At 46.4% G+C, this 15,189-nt stretch overlaps 1 long non-coding RNA gene across 1 annotated transcript in view; it reads left to right on the top strand.

The window, feature by feature from the left end:
* Nucleotides 1-1,777: 1,777 nt before the first annotated feature.
* LOC107968441 (uncharacterized) overlaps nucleotides 1,778-15,189 on the top strand; it is a 59,468-nt gene continuing 46,056 nt past the window's right edge. Inside the window, exons 1-2 of the long non-coding RNA XR_008539416.1 lie at nucleotides 1,778-2,001; nucleotides 3,532-3,620. This is a non-coding gene — a long non-coding RNA (uncharacterized LOC107968441). The remainder of the gene's footprint in view (nucleotides 2,002-3,531; nucleotides 3,621-15,189) is intronic.

Genomic DNA, 15,189 nt, shown 5'->3' with positions numbered 1-15,189 from the left:
CTGCTCCTATTAAAAGTTTCTCTCTTTCCTGCGGAATTGTGGATGTTGTGACTTATATGTTTCTACTGAGCCCTAATATTTCTCAGCTAAGCAGGGGCATTGCAGGCGCTGTAACCAAGAACACACATCTCTCTACATTCCAGATTTTTGATGTTCATTATCCAGATGGAAAAGAGCATCTGCCACTTGGGTATCAAATGGTGATAACTTGGTCTTTATTTCTTTATGAGACTGAGGTCGAGACAGATTTAACACAGCCCTGCATGTGGGTGTGCAAAGACTGCAGCACAACACGTTGTGCAGAAACGATTGACAAATATTTTCAGAGTTTCTCTGTCCTGTTTTTGGAGATACATAAAACTGACTCTGCATCCAGTGTATGGAAATAGGGTTATTTGCATCTATTGGGGATTGGAACCCGCAAATGGTTTCTTAATCGAAAATTAAAATCCTTGTGCAGCCTCCCTAGAAGACTTCAATTTCCTTTGGCTAGTTACCCTTTCGGAGTAATTAATGTTATTTCTGATTTGGATTCCTGAGGGTTTGGATATCTGTCTATGCAGTAATTTCACATATAATTGCATGCAAAAATGTGTGTTTTATTTCTTTACTGGCTCCTAATCTGTGGTATTTTTGTCTGTGATGGATGGGAGTTATGAGGGTCTTCCCGGTCTCTTCGTTTAGGGAGAGTGGAATTCCTGAGCTGGGCAGGCAAAAAGACCTGAATATCAAACAAGGAAAAATAACGGGAATAGTGGGAGGTTGCCACTCTCTGCAATATCTTCCTGAGGCATGGATGGGAATTTTGCAGCAGAGGCAGGTGATACACAGGAAATGCAAAGCTCTCTTCTTTGGAGGGCGGGCTCGGCTCCCATGCTAGAAGGGCCTTGACCCTGGCAGCCTCAGCTGGGGTGGAGGGCAGTCTCCTTGCCGTTCTGCTTAGCCCCCAGCACTTGCAGCAGATGAAGAGCTGGTGTGGATCAAGTGGAGCTGCTGTGCTGCTCCTGGGTCCAATTCCTCACGTGCGGGGGTGGCCACATTTAGGAAGATTTGAGCCCTAGAGCAGCCAGACGCCTTCCTCTCTGGATTATAGCACAATTGCGCAATCACCCTGACCTCCTCTGTGTTGGATTTTCTGTTGTATTTTGCTTAGATTTAGAGCACTCAAGGTGGTAGAGATCATGACTCTCTGTAAGGAGATAACAAAAATACCCTATGGTCACTTATCTGGGCACCTAGCCAGTCCAACCATCGATTTCCCATCTCGATTCACAAGGTGCTGAATGGAGCCGATCAATTCAACAGCACCGATGGGACTCAAATATTCCCATAATCTATATTATCAGTGGACTTCCTTCCTGGTGTCCTCATCTGACCTGGTCACCGTGGCTTCTTGATCGGAGAAATTAAAGCAGGGATTGGGAGGTCTTTATAATGGGAGAATGTCGGCTTTAGCGTGGCCACTCTGGGGGACTGAGGGTTCACCATGCCCACAGCCCTGCTGCGAATGCTTTTAGTAATGTGCACGCTTGGATTTAAATTAGGACCCCCAATTAGTCTCTTGTTTTCTAGCAGCCTGCAAAAACACCATTTAGGGAGGAACTGTTTAGAAAGCAGGTTTTTACTTAATAAACAGTGATCAATCGAATTGATTAACCATGAACACATTCCCACTGAGTCTGTGGGTGGCGCTTGTTGTTGATAATTGCGGTTCATGAGTACAAGACTATTAAGTGGCTGCTCATAGACGATTTCCCAGCTCTTTCACCTAAGAGAACTGGGGGCGCGCTCTGGGGGTGCCAGCAACTGTTGACAGCATTTTTTGGGTTGGGGCTGTGCCTGAGCCAGCCTCTGCCCCCAGCAGGCCTTTGGAGCATCTCTATCAATTGTGGCCATTTACTAGACACTGGCAGACATTTTTGTAAACCTCGCATCTGTTTTTTCACTAATTCACGCGGTAATTAGGTGTTCTCACGCCGGCTTTGTGGCTTTACATAAACGGTAAGTGGAACCGCCTGTGCATTAGAATTAGTGCTGTGTTCTGTGCGAGGCTTATTACCACCGAGGCTGTCTCTCTGCTCGCTAGAACGGCAGCTAGAAAACTGGGAGGAGAGCTTCCTGGCAGCGTTAGCAAACTAGCAGCCCCGGAAGGGCGATGAGAAAGATGTAAGTGAAGGCGGGTTCGGCGGGAAAGCCCCCGGTTGCCCTGCGCGGTTGCGGCGCGCGCCTGGAGTTGCGCTTGATGAACGCAGCCCGGGGGCGTAGCGAGCACGGCCGGGCGGGCTGCCCGGGGCTCCGGGCCCAGCTCCCAGCCCAGGGGGCGGACTGTTCTTTGTGGGACAGAGGGGAGAAGACGCCTGCCATTTGGAACCCCTGCTGATGCTCCAGCTCATTTTGGGCAGGTTTCTGAGCCTCTCTTGGCGTAGTTTACCTAATTAACAAAAGTACAGAATAGCAACGCAATGTCTTCTATTATGTGGGTTAGAACGCCCTTTATGCCCTCGGTGCCGGCCCTGGGTAAACGGGAAGCCGCCAGAGGGCTGGGTGACTTTACAGCTGCCTTGACCAAGGACTCCTCGCGGCCGAATGATCTCTTGCGCCCTCTAGCGGTGTGCATAGCAACTCTCCGTGGACACCAACCTGGTGGTCCTGGATCTTCACCCTGAGTCAATGGCCCTGCCCCAGCCCTAGAGGTTTTCCTTGCGCTGAGGAAGGGACCCAGGCCTTGGTGTTTTTTGCAAGCGCCCCAGGAGATTCTAACGTGCCTCCAAGCTGGAGAACTTCTGCTAGAAACCAAGGCAAGACAGAGCCACCGTGATAGGTGGTAAACCATATGTGCTTCAAAATATGTTTATTACTTATGTGTTTATTATTATTATTTTAAACATAACATTTACCCGTGGGTAGTTTTGATTTTGTTTTTTGTTTTTGAGATGGAGTCTCGCTCTGTTGCCTAGGCTGGAGTCCAGTGGCTCAATCTCAGCTCACTGCAACCTCTGCCTCCCGGGTTCAAGCAATTCTCCTGTCTCAGCTTCCCAAATAGCTGAGACTACAGGCGCAAGCCACCACACCTGGCTAATTTTTGCATTTTTAGTAGAGACAAGGTTTCACGATATTGGTCAGGCTGGTCTCAAACTCCTGACCTCAGGTGATCCACTCACCTCAGCCTCCCAAAGTGCTGGGATTACAGGCGTCAGCCACCCGCCCAGCACTTACCTATGGGTAGTTCTAATTTGGCCATTTCCAATCCTCTAGGAAGACTCTGCAGATTGTCTGGGCTAACAGCTATTCCAAGCCCTCCTGTCTCTTTCCACCTTCTGCTAGAGGCTGAAGAAACTAAATCAGTACGTGATTTCTTAGTCTCTCTTAATGCAGGGGTGGCCGTGTGACACAATGCTAGTCAATATGATGTAAGTATAAGGAAAAGTCCACTCAGGGGTGTTTCTGGAAAAGCTTTTCTCATCTTTTTTTTTTCCTGTTAAAAATAGATATAGAAGATCACCACCCACTTTTCTCTTCCTCTTGCTTTAGATGTAGATGTGATGTCTGGAACTCATGCAGCTATCTTGCAACGACCAGGATGAGGCTAAGAGAATAGGAGAGATCCTTGCTCAAACAGGGTAAGCCAACCCCAGAAGCAACTTGCCTCCAGACTTTTTATTATGAGGAAAAATAAATCCCTAAACGTTTAAGCCGTTGGTAGGTTATATGTTAGTTGCAGTCAAATAATTCAAAACAAATATACTTTCAGATGAAATATCATGATGAAATGCTGCCTAGAAGAGAAATCAAAAGAAAAATAAAACTTTTTGAAGTGCATGCAATGGGCCAGGCCCTGGGCTTTCACATGCATTTTCATGCAGTACCAAAGACATTGGTGTCATTATTACTATTTCCATTTGTTGAGAAAACTGAGGTTGAATAATTTTCCTTTTATCAAACAACCTGTTTAGTATGAAGGACCAATTATGAAATGCAAGAGTCAAATATTCAGAGAGTTTTATTTGTCTCCAGAGCCCATGCCTTTTCTTAGAATTTTTTCCCCCTACTGCCTCTTGCTTGCCAAGAAGAGATGCTGCAGTCAAGCCTTGCTGGGGAGGCTGGAGAGGGCAGCCAGGCTGCCTCAGCTGGAAGCAGGGACACAGGGGTGACTGCAGTGCCGTCAAGCAGAATATGGCATGTCTAACTCTAAGAACCTTGAACTGCCTCCCCATCCCCACAGCACACACAACAATGATGGTGGCCCTGGGAGGAATTAGCTGGCCAGGATCTGGAGCCAGCCTCTTACATCAGAGAGAGATGGACAGAGTGGTGCAGCATGGTGGAACCACAAGCTGGGAAGGGAGGGGAACAAAGCTTCTGGCAACTTCTTGAGGGAATGTTTACTTTATTTTGTTTTTTGAGATGGAGTTTTGATCTTGCTACCAGGACTGGAGTGCAGCGGCACAATCTTGGCTCATTGCAACCTCCACCTCCTAGGTTCAAGAGATTCTCCTGCCTCGGCCTCCTGAGTAGCTGGGATTACAGGTGTCTGCCACCAAGCCTGGCTAATTTTTTGTATTTTTAGTAGAGACGGGGTTTTACTGTGTTGGCCAGGCTAGTCTCGAACTCCTGACCTCAGGTGATCCACCTGCCTCGACTTCGCAAAGTGCTGGGATTACAGGCATGAACCACAGCACCTGGCTGGGATTGTTGACTTTGGATGATATGAAGACTGAAAATCTGGCAATGTGGGCTCAAAATGAGAAGTGACGCCTCATCCAGTTCTGCAGCAAAGGCAGAGAACTGTGTATTTAATGTAGGGGATGGAGACCTGATACCAGAAACCCACTGGAGATCGCACATTTGAATACCTGTATTGTGAAAATGCATGTGTTATGAAAGGGTCGACCCTCTTCATAGTTTGTGGGGTCAACCATTCTCCATCAGTCTCTCATCTTCACACAGGACTGTGTTAAAGACCCTCCCCCTCCTCCAGCCACTGTTATATATGGCCAGGTGGACACGGACCCTGGATGGCTCTAACATAGAAGATTGAGGTGCCCAGAGAGGGCCCACATTAGACCTCAGCCCCGCAGTTAGCCATCCCTCCAACTGTGCCAAAAGGTGTGGCAGCATCCCCTCTCTGAGGTAGAGCTGCTGGCTTCTCCCCTAAGCTCCCCATATCACTGATTTGCACCTTCCCCGACTGGATAGATCATTAAGAGAATTGGTTTACAAGGCTCTTGCTGAGCTGCTGGCTGTGGGAGAGGAAGTAAACAGACGCAAGATAGAGCTGTAACATACGATGTTATATCCAGTGCTTAATGAGGCCCATAAAAACAGGAATGCAGGAGCAGCCGCAGATAAATGAATGTGCTTCATGCAGAATCAAGAGTTGACTGTATTTTATTTGATTTAGTTCTAGAAATAGCAGATGTTGTGTCAATTATGGCAAAGTAGTTCTAACTAATCTCTTCATTGAATTCATCTCATTGACCAAAATGGATTAGAAATTATTTTGTTTCCATGATCGTAAGTCAATTTTCTATAGAAAATATACAGAAGAATAAACTGGAGAATTGAAATGACCCTAATCCCACCACTAATAATAACTCATAACAATGGATTATGCTTGCAAGTGCTAACTGGTTCCCAGCCACTATCTAGAACCACTCTTCTGTTAGCACCCTAATTAAACCCTCTAGGAAGTAGGGAGAGCTAGCAGCTGCATGCTTAATATGGGGAAACTGAGGCACTGGGAAGTGGGAAGTTAATAACTAGTCCAGTGTCAACACACTTGGAGGTGGTGGAGTCAGGGTTCGACCTTGGCCATTTAGCTCTAAAACCTGCATTTTTGTTTTTTTTTTTTTTTTGAGATGGAGACTTGTTCTCTTGCCCAGGCTGGAATGCAGTGGCATGATCTCGGCTCACTGCAAACTCCACCTCCTGGGCTCAAATGATTCTCATGCTGCAGCCTCCCAAGTAGCTGGGACCACAGTTGCCTGCCACCACGCCCAGCAAATTTTTGTATTTTTGTAGAGACGGGGTTTTACCATGTAGGCCAAGCTGGTCTCAAACTCCTGACCTCAGTTGATGCTCCTGCCTTGGCCTCCCAAAGTGCTGGGATTACAGGTGTGAGCCACTGCGCCTAGCCTAAAACCTGTATATTTATCCAGCAAAGTCTATTGCCTTTGGGGGAAACCACTATTAATGTGTTTTCTTTCTCTGAAAATGCATGCAAATATCACATATTTTTATATGTATTTACACAAATTGGGATCATATTCTATATGCTGATTTGCAATCTGCTTTGCCATGTAACTGTATATAATGTTATTACAAATAAGTGTTTGATGACTGCATAGTGTTCTTTCATACAGAGGTACACTGGGATATTTTTAAAATCAATCTCCTAACCTCAGGCATCTATGCTGTTTCCACGTGTTGCTGGTTCATTTTATAAATAATGCTGAGATGAAAGCCAGTTTTATGTACATACCTCTGAGTGAATCCCTGATTATTTTGTCTAAGTAAATTCCCATAAGTAACATTACCGGGCAAAAAATATGGTCAGTTTTAATGACAATACTTATATAGATTCTTACACAGATTTAGTTTGGCAAGGAGCTTTGACTAAGACGATGAAATGAACGGACTGGTTTCAAATTTGTAGTTGTGATGACAGCTGTACCCTGAGTTGTATGACAGAGATGCATTTACTGGGCTGGAAAACAAGTCACTTGGTGGCTCTAAGGAACTCCAGGAAGCACCGGGGTGGCTTGTCCTCCTTCACTCCCTCATAGCGCCCTGTTAGACACCCTCACTTGTCTGTCTTCCCTGCCGGACTGTGAGCGGGAGGAGGATCACACATTGACCACATGTCTACCAAGTGTTTTCCCTGAGCCAGGTCCCGGGAGGGAGGGCCCCTGTGCTCACCTGCATCCCAGAACTAGTGTGGAAGCAGCTGCTCTGGAAGCCTTGGCAGGGCTGCTGAAGCAAACCTCTCCCTCTGGTCTGCCTTCCTCATACTCAGCCTTTAAAATTCGCCCCAGCTACCTTCTCCAGGGATGGAAGTGGACATTATGCCAGGCAAGAGTGACAGTATAGTCAATCCTTGAGAACATCTTAAAAGGTAGGTCCTGCATTATTACCCATACTACAGATGAGGAAGCTGAGGCACCATGAAGTTAGTAACTTGTACGGGACCACACTTCCAGTAAGTCTTAGAATTTGAACCTGCATCTGCTTCACTCCCAAGATCTTATTTTTCCCACTGAACCTTGAGGCTTTTAGGAGACAGGTTTAGCAGTTCAGGCTAGGGTTAGGTGTAGGCTTTGGTACTTGGGTCCTGATTCCTACCGAGTCTGTGTGGCCCAACATTTAGACAGCAGGAACTGGAGCTTCCGCTTGTACCTCTGGATTCAGGTGATGAACTCAGAGGGCCCCGTGGAAAGGAGGAAACCCTCTGGTTGCAGCAACTTCCAGGTTGAGACAAGTGTTTAGAATTATTCCCACTGGGCAGCCCCTCACCCTGTTTCATCTGGTGGCAACAATCTCACTTTGCTTCTTTTAATTAAGGAGGAGACTTTTGCTGATATTGCTATTTTTAGCAAAATGGCTTCCACTGCATTGTCAATTATTTGAAATAAGAAATTCAAGGGCTCCCTTGTTTGATCATGTATTAGTCAGTTTTCATGCTGCTGATAAAGACCTACTCAAGGCTGGATAATTTACAAAGAAAAAGAGGTTTAACGGACTCACAGTTCCATGTGGCTGGGGAGGCCTCAAAATCATGGTGGAAGGCAAAAGCACGTCTTACATGGCAGCAGGCAAGAGAGAATGAGAGCCAAGCAAAAAGAGAAACCCCTTATAGAATCATCAGATCTTGCGAGACTTATTCACTACCATGAGACCAATATGGGAAAAACCACCCCTGTGATTCAATGATCTCCCACCTGTTCCCTCCCACAATTTGTAGAAATTATGGGAGCTACAATTCAAGATGAGATTTGGGTGGGGACACAGCCAAGGCATATCAGATCAGTTGTTCATTTGGCTGCTTTTGAGACCTTTCTACATATCAGGCCTTGCCCTGTGCACTGAGAATCCAGAGGGAACTGGGACAGCCTCAAAGCTCTCCCAGTTTAGTGGGGAGACACACTGGGACATGACTCGCTGGTATATGAGGCAGAACAGGATGTGGCTCCAGGAGCGAAATGCTTTGGGCAGGACTCAGAGGGACAGTTGATCTCTGCCAGATGCAGAGTGACTGAGAAAACTCCTGGGAGAATCTTCTTTGAAAAACAAAAAGTAAGCTAGATGTCGTAAGCAAAAATGTATTACTATATATCAAGCTAAAGGAATGACCAAATCAGGCAAAAAAATTTTAAAAAGCAACGAACGGCAAGAAATTGACATCACAACTGAGCAACCTTAAAAAGTGGGCTCATTTTAGTTTCTTTTTGGCCCCAAGTTAAAAACAGGGTGGGGAAAGGGTAAATGGGAAGCAATAACAAAAGGAATTGAGTTTTCTTTCTCTCTGCCAGCAGCATTTGCAAAGGTTGACATAATTTTGCCGATATTTTCCTGTGAAGTACATCGGGATAACATTTCTTAAAATAATTGTGCTCTTAACAGTCCCACGCAGACTAGAAGCTGGGAAGCTGTACAGGCATCAGAGAATGAGATTCTGAGCCTCTGAATTCCGATGGCCCCAAAGGACCCATAGGTTCCCACTCAGGTCCAGAGGAGCAGTGGCTTTGGCAGAGGCTGGGGGCAGAGGAGAAGAGGTGGGAGGCTGCCGACACGTGGCTCTGTGAGCTTAACAGTGTTCTTGGAGGCTATGTTTGGTGGGGGGAGGAGTAGAAGGCCCCTGGCCACCACCAGCCTGGATGTCCCTGGACCTGCCACCACTTAACGTTTGATATCAGGAGCCCCGCAGTCCCAGGACACAGCCGCAGTGCCTTGGTCTTGCACAGAAAAGCAGGAGAAGTTAAATTTGGAGACGTTTCAGATGTTTTGTTCTCCTTCTTCTGCCTTCTTCTTTTTTTTTTTTTTGGAGTCTCGCTCTGTCGCCCAGGCTGGACTGCAGTGGCACGATCTTTGCTCACTGCAAGCTCCACCTCCCGGGTTCACGCCATTCTCCTGCCTCAGCCTCCTGAGTAGCTGGGACTACAGGCTCCCACCACCACGCCCGGCTAATGTTTTTGTATTTTTTTAGTAGAGACAGGTTTCACTCTGTTAGCCAGGATGGTCTCCATCTCCTGACCTCGGGATCTGCCTGCCTCGGCCTCCCAAAATGCTGGGATTACAGGCGTGAGCCACCGTCCCCGGCCTCTTCTGCCTTCTATATTACGGAGTGCTTTTTTGGCCATTAGACTGTTGAGAAAGAGGTTGCTACCCTGCAGTTGAGTGGAAGGACATTAAGTGACAATTGTTCTGAGTGCAGTGGCTACTGTTCACGTGGAGCCACACTATTTCATAAGAAAAACACATAAGAATGCTCTCAGCTTAGAGATGTTAAGGGAGGCCTTTTCCCTGTTGGGATCCTGGACCGACGAGAGCTGATATATGGGATTGTCTCCTTTGGAGGGTCCTGCAGCCGTGTACCTGCACAATGGACTGTCTGTGAGAGCTGCTTGGCTCTAGGGTCATTCATTTTCAAATTAAGCATTTACATCATAAGTTGTAATTGTATTTGTTTCAAAAGGAGACGATGGAGTCTTTCAGATCAAAAAAGACTTTTTAAAGTGCCAACCATTTCATACTACCTGCTCCATGGGATTGGACGCAATAACTCAAGCTTTAAAAGTTCCATGCCTGTGTTGTATGCTTGAATTTACAAATCTCTGTCTGAAATCAGCTCCCTCCTGTGACAACCTTCTCCATCAGTGAGAAACCCTGATTATTAAATGAAGATCAAACTGGGCATGGTGGTACCCCTACTTTAAGGAAAGTTTATGAGACTTTTTGATTATAAGAAATAATGCTTCTTGTAGACATTTTTAACAATAAAGATATAGTACATTTATTCTATAGCTCAAAAGCAGCCCAACCATTAATTCCACTTCTTTAAAACAAAACTGGCCAGGCGGGGTGGCTCAGGCCTGTAATCCCAGCACTTGGGAGGCCACGGTGGGCAGATCACAAGGTCAGGAGATCGAGACCATCCTGGCTAACCTGGTGAAACCCTGTCTCTACTAAAAATACAAAAAATTAGCCGGGCATGGTGGCGGGCACCTGTAGTCCCAGCTACTCAGGAGGCTGAGGCAGGAGAATGGTGTGAACCCGGGAGGCGGAGCTTGCAGTAAGCGGAGATCGCGCCACTGCACTCCAGCCTGGGTGACAGAGTGAGACTCCATCTCAAACAAACAAACCAAAAAAAAAACCAAAACAAACAAACAAAAACACACACACACACAAAACAACAAAACAAAACAAAACAGCATTGCTATGACTAATGACGTTCTTTATAGTAAATGAACTAGGATAGGTCAATGTTCATGGACTCTAGTGTTTTTTGAGTTATTTTTTCTAAGACATTTGACATCTTGGTGCCACTAACATGTTGCAGGGTGGGGACGGGAGCAATGAAGACTTTTATTGCTATGCAGGGCCTTCCTGGCTGTGTCTCAGATGACATTACTGGCTGTGAGTAGGGGGATCTTCTGTCATCAGCAAAATGCATCCATCTCTAGGGGTGCACATCTCTGCCACTGTCCTGACTTACAGCAGGGAGAAGTCAGGTGTGGCCCTATAGAAGTGACTGTCTCTCACTATCTAAAGTCTCCCTACCCCTTCTCTAGTGGCCTTCATATCACTTCCGTCTTCTTGAAATTTTCTATCCATTGGGTATTGTTCGTGGCCTCTACTAGAGAATACACTCTATGTGGGCGGGTATTTACTCACTGTTGTGCCCCCCAGCGCCTAGCACAGAGGCCTGGTACCTAGTAGATGCTCAGTTAAAAGTTGTTGACCGAATGGTCATGTGCTGGGAATGTCGATCGCTATAAGATGCAGTGATCCGGTTTTCAGCGTGAAAGAATCAGGCTGCCATTGACAGCTGTGGCTAAGAATGCATCCTCTCTTGTCCTGAAGGTCAGCCTCCTGATGGGCGTGGACTCTGTCACATGGGGCTTCAGCACCATTCAGAACAGGTCCTGCAGGAAAAGCAAGCAACTTTCCTTACTAGGTGACATTCCAGTTATAGAACCCTAGGCCACTGATTCTCTACTGGGTGCAATTTTGTCTCCAAGGGCAATTGACAATGTCTGGTGACATTTTTGGGATTGGCATCACTGGGGAGGCGGGTGCTGGTGACTTCCAGTGCGTAGAGGCCAGGGATGCTGCTAAACATCCTCAAATCTGCAGAACAGCCCCCCACAACAAGGAATGATCAGGCTCAAAATGTCAACAGTGCTGGGGCTGGAAAACCCTGCTCTAGACATTCTCTCTTTTCGGGAAGGAAAACAAGGACAACATAGGAAGGGAAGCGAAAAGAACTGACTTTTACTGATCACCCAGGCTTCTGACTCTGTGTTAGATACTTCATAGATTACAGCATGTAGTATTCAGTCTTCACAATGAAACTTTGATGTGGGTATTATCATCCCCATTGTACAGATGACAAACTGAGGCTCAGAGAGGTTACGTGACTTGCCCGAAGTCACCTGGGTAGGACCTTTAAACACAAATCTGCCTTGTTTCAAGTCCCACACTCTTTCTACTAGACTTCTTGAGTCCTGCAAGTAATGAGATATTGGTAACTTCCTCAGGAAGTATATTGGATGCGAAAGAATGTCTTCAGGAAGGATGTAATGGATCTTTTGCATTTTAACACTTCCTTAATTTGGAATCTGAAAATTCCACCAGGCTGAGGTTGAAGTGTCCCTTTGTATCGCCCACAAAGAAAAGATCTGCACTATGTAAATGAAACCATAGGTTGGGCACAGAGAACCCTTTAAGAAGAGTGAGCTTTCTAAGGCAATGATTGTTAGTTTAAACATTGCAGGACTCCAGACGGTAACCACATCCCCACGTCACCGTTCCTTATTAATGAGATGTGGAAAATAATAATGTCCCTAGCACTCTGCATTCAGGAAGAGATAACTTCCTAGTCTTTGTCATCCATTAACACCTTCCACAAACATTTACAGAGCACTTGCATTGTGGCTGCTGCTGTCTCGGGGGACACCAGATAAGACACACTGGCCTGACAAAAGGTTTATCATCTATTTAAGGATAGTTCTAAAATGAAAAGTTTCCATACCCTGTTTGAAGGGTTACAAGTCAGATGTAGATAAAGGGATAGGAGATTGTAGAGGGGACAGTAAGATTCCTGCTTGAATGGAGTGTCCCTGGGGAGTAAAGTTTGATCTGGGTTTTGAAGGATGAATAGAAGTCTCTTGAGTGGGCATGGGAAATAACAGCAGGCCAGACAGAGAAAGCCACAGGGGTGGAGGCCTTGTGGCTAGAGAGCATGTAATTTTCAGAGGACAGTGGTAGATAAACATGTGAGCCCCTACTGTGTGCTGAGCATTGGAAATAGGAATAACAGAGACAAATAACTGAGATAATATTAGAGCAAAACGAGTGCCATACAGAACACGACAGGGTCATGTGACAGAAAGGTGAGGACTGGAAGAGGGTGACATTTGAATGAAGACCTAAGTGGCTAGGATGAGCCAGTTCTATGACCTGAGCATTCCAGGCCTGGATGATTCTCCTCTCCCACCCCAGACTGCAGTCCCAGCATTGCAGGCAGTGAAGCCCACCTTCATGGCTGAGGCACCCGGGCCAAGGTACCCAGGGCACAGGGAAGGTTATAGGGAAGGGCTATGCCTCCTGCTTCTTCATTTTCTGTGCTGGTCATCTGGGGGAACGGGGGGTCTCCCCTGACATTGAGCAGCCCCTTGATAACTCCTTGGAGTGCCTCCCTGAAGGTGGGACCCGCTGAGCACTCCCAGACTCAGGCTGCCTTTCTCACTAAGCCAACTGTATGGGTCCATTTTTTTGCTGCTGATAAAGACATATCCGAGACTGAGTAATTTATAAAGAAAAAGAGGTTTAGTGGACTCACAGTTCCATGTGGCTGCGGAGGCCTCACAATCACGGTGGAAGGTGAAAGGCATGTCTTACTTGGCGGCAGACAACAGAGAGAGCTTGTGCAGGGGAACTGCCCTTTATAAACCCATCATATCTTATGAGACTTACTCACTATCCCAAGAGCAGCATGGGAAAGACTTGACCCTGTGATTCAATTACCTTCCACTGGGTCCTTCCCACAAAACGTGAGAATTGTGGGAGCTACAATTCAAGATGAGATTTGGGTGGAGACACAGACAAACCATACTAGCAACACTCAGAAGGTTCCACTAGTGGGGAATGTGATGCATCTCCAGGGTCACAGAAATTGCATCATCATTGAGAAAGCACAGACCCTCTCTGCACTGAACCTCTGCTTCCTGGGTTCTAGTGATTCTCCTGCCTCTGCCTCCCAAGTAGCAGGGATTACCAGGCACATGCCACCACACTTGGATTTTTTTTTGTATTTTTAGTAGAGACGGGGTTTCACCATATTGGTCAGGCTGGTCTCGAACTCCTGACTCAACAGTTGAATTCTAATGGAGCTCTCCTGTCCTCTGCCCAGTGGCATGGGGAGAGTGGGAACTGGCTAGCCACATCCCTGGCTCCCATGCTTGTGTCTGGGATAGAAGGGACGCATATTTATTGCCAGCCAGCATGGGGTTAAAGGTCACTTCCCTGTGTGCATGTTCTTAGTTATTTGGCCCCCAAAAGGTCCTTAGAAAGATACTAGTCAAATAAGAGAGTTAAGGTGATGGGAAGGAAGTGTGGGCTGATTTGCATTAGACAGGATGTGATAGATCTGCAGACTGAAGGGCCAAGGGGAAAAGGGGAAGGTGATTTTCCCGGTCCTTACACCTTCCTAGATAGACCAAAGCTGATGTTGGTGGTTGGAAAGTGCTTTTTAAAGTCCAACTTGCCTTCTGTGTGTTTCTAAATTCTGGGAGTTTCAGGTAAGGACTCTGGGTTCCCAGGGGAGCAAAGGAATAAACACCACACAATTGCAGCTTTCCAGAGAAGCCTTAAGACAACAAAGCACTCATTAATGAAAAAATATTCGGTGGCAGACACCTTTATTTTTGTTTAGTCTTTTGACAGGGTTGGAATGAAAAGAGTTATGTGATAGGGAGAGAAAGCCCTACCTTCATTTAACTTGCTGTAGTCTATGGGTATAATTACCTATAAGTGTAATTACAGAGAAGACAAATGGCATTTTTAGCTGTGGTCTTAAAGAGGCGAGTTAATTTCCGACTTTGACCAGAACTATGTTAATTAGCCGTGGTGCAGTCTCTCTCTGTCTCTCTCTCTCTCTCTCTGAATGGAAGTTCCTCACCCAGGACTGAACGTGGCCTGCTTCCTCTGTACCTTTGAGTAATGAAAGGACACTGCATGCCAACCAAATCAGGGCTGCTGTATTAATAAGGCTACTTTCCTGTCCATTTATCATCAATTAAAGGTGCGCTAGTTTGTAAAGTAACCCCACCTTCGGCCCGGCCGCCCAGAACGGCTCCTCATTTATTTTCTGTGTGGTTTCGGTTGGAGTTAGACCCACCTTGCAGCTCAGAGGTGACAGGCGACATGAAAAAGTACACTAATTGAGACATCTCGAGGGAGAAATATAAGAAAACTGAAACGGTAATTAGAATGAGAGGATTTCAAGCTGGGTAAGGAAAATCGAATGGAGGTGCATATTAGGGGCTGTTACAAATGGGGAGGAAAGTACTTGTTGGGGGGAGAGAGAAATGGATCTTAGAGCAGAGTGTACCCTTTTAACACTTCAGGGAGAGAGGAGACAGCAAGAAAATATCCAGGGTCAGGTGTGTGGACTTTTAGGAAGGGTGGCCTCGCATGCAGGCTTTAAGGCAAAGCTAATAGGGAGTCTGGCCAGCCAATTGCCAGGCTTTCAATGCAGGCTGATGTTTCGGGGAGAGAAATAGCCTGGATTTCTGGTAGGGAACGCGATTCTAAAATTCAAATGTGATTTTTAGCACTCCCAACCTTTTACGCAAAAGTGGCGAGAGAAGCTGCAGAGAGATTTCAGGGGATTTGAAAACGGGAGTGTTCTTCGGCTTCTGCCTTCAGTCCTCTGACTTCTAAGCCCTGGAAGCTGTGCCTGAACAGGGT

This window comes from Pan troglodytes, chromosome 16, assembly GCF_028858775.2.
Source record: "Pan troglodytes isolate AG18354 chromosome 16, NHGRI_mPanTro3-v2.0_pri, whole genome shotgun sequence".
NCBI lineage: Eukaryota > Metazoa > Chordata > Mammalia > Primates > Hominidae > Pan > Pan troglodytes.
The sequence above is the reverse complement of the archived record's forward strand: the minus strand, read 5'-3'. Positions and strand labels throughout refer to the sequence as shown.